Below are 2,127 nucleotides of genomic sequence, written 5' to 3' on the forward strand. Positions count from 1 at the left end.
GGATCAATAAGGAAATTTTATGGTTTTCCATTTATATGCATGTTCTTCAGCTTTATCTAGTAGTTTCATATTATTAAGCTTCCCAAAGCTACTTCTTTACTTACCATTTAGGTTAAAGGATCAATCAGTGCAACTATCGACTTCAGTAAAGTTCTACTGGTATTGCTTGCAGAGTACATGCATGTGATTAAGGGGCATGTAGGTTGTATTTTTTGAATATTGGTGGGTCGCTCCGGTGGCCCTAATGTGACACCCCAGATTGGATCGAGTCACCCGCATCGATTCATGGGTGTTACAAATTGAGTCGTTGCTCAGCTATCAGTTAAATGGAAGTTTAGCTAAGCATGATAGAAATCATACTTAGCATATACAAAAAGAAAATAAAGAAGGTGAAGAAGAAAAATAATCTTTATAAAAATCCTAAAGCTAATTAAAGCCAAGAAACATACATAAAGCTTCACCCTTATGGGTATTTATAGTTTTAGATCACTTAAAGAAAATAAAATACCTAAAGATAATCCTAAGAACATTCAAATACTTAAATCCTAATTAATAGCAATCCAAAATCCTAAATAATAGAGAGATAATTCCTAATAAAATGATAGTTCCCAAACATTTAAATCCAATTAAAATTCTTCATTCTTAATTCCCAAAGAGTTTTCGTCCGTCTGACCTTCCTTCTTGATTTTGCTTACCGTATCGTCTTCTAGAAGTTGATGTCGATTGGACTGCAAATTTTGCCACGTCGACATCGTCATACCAAAAGTCATGCCCATATGTTCAGCCTTAATTCCAGAAAATAAAAAAAAAATCTGTAGAATTTGCCCTTTAAATGTTGTTTTCTGAAAAATAGAGTCTTGTATAGAATTGAATAATAACAACCCAATTTAGCAATATCAAAGAAATAACACGGACTAATTAACAACAAAATAATAATAAAATAAAACATTCACAAAAAACTCTCTCTTTCTAGCAGATAAATAAATCTTAGTTAATTATGTATGTGTATATGTTTTGTAGCTTAATAGTTCTTTTTAAAGTATTAAATTTTCTTTCTTATTTAGTACTCTACTTCATGTACATTTATACATTATCCTTCATTGGTTCATGTTGAAGTTGAGCATTAAAAGAATCTTATTATTCATATCACCCTATATTTTATTAAATGTAAATAACTTTGAAGTGATGCTTAATACATAAAATGTTAATGATGAAATACTCTTTGGTGTTTACGTTGCATGAATTATTCTTTTTACTTGACTATACAACTAGAAAAACATATATATTTTTTATTTTCAAAAACGTGCGCCATATAAGGCGTGTGCCTTAGCTATAAAATCCCTATCGCCTTAGTGCTTGCGCCTTTTAACATTGATCTGAGTTATGTGTGCAAGCTATGTAGTTCAAGTGTGCTATGGAGCGTCTAAGTGTCTTTACAAATCAATGTTTCAATATTCTTAGTAGGTTTGATATGAAGTTGTTAGAAGATGGTTCACAAATTTGTCTCGCATTGATGTGCTACAGACATATTTGATAATATTGGTAAACAAGTTGCATCTTCCGTTGTAATTATTTTTTAGAGATTAATTTATCGATACAATGTAAAATAAATTTTTAATTTTAATTTATATAATTTACGAATCATTTTTAGATTTTTTTATATAAAAAATTCAGAGATATCATTTTGGTTATTTAAAGGAAAATCCATGTTATGTAAAGAAAGTCAGAAATAATGTGTAATTAATTTTCTTTCTCTGCTGAATATTTAGCATTAAATCTTTTATGTTCGCACATTGCGGCATGTAGGCGCATCTAGTGTAGTGGTATCATAGTACCCTCCCACGGTACTGACCGGGGTTCGATTCCCCGGATGCGCATTATCATTTTGTTTTTTGAGCTTCATGTAATTCAAATTTAGAATGAAGTTTGGGGATGCTAGTGAGATTGGGACTGGGTCATTGTTTTCAGGGCTTAGATTGTTTTCAGGATCAGCGAGCCGTGCTCCGTAGTGGAAGCGAGATTCGGATCACTAACCTTTGTTTACGGCTCGTTATTGATCTTAATTTAGACAAGAGTAATAAATCATTTTGTCAGGTGATTCAGAATTTAATCTGGTTAAACTGTTGG

General features: G+C 31.5%; 1 non-coding gene across 1 annotated transcript; it reads left to right on the forward strand.

Moving 5' to 3' along the window:
* The first annotated feature begins 1,806 nt into the window (after nt 1-1,806).
* TRNAG-CCC lies at nt 1,807-1,877 on the forward strand. Its single transcript has one exon. It is a non-coding gene; the product is annotated as a tRNA-Gly (tRNA).
* Nucleotides 1,878-2,127: the final 250 nt, after the last annotated feature.

This window comes from Hibiscus syriacus, unplaced genomic scaffold (assembly GCF_006381635.1).
Source record: "Hibiscus syriacus cultivar Baekdansim isolate YM2019G1 unplaced genomic scaffold, ASM638163v2 tig00110721_pilon, whole genome shotgun sequence".
Classification (NCBI taxonomy): Eukaryota; Viridiplantae; Streptophyta; class Magnoliopsida; order Malvales; family Malvaceae; genus Hibiscus; species Hibiscus syriacus.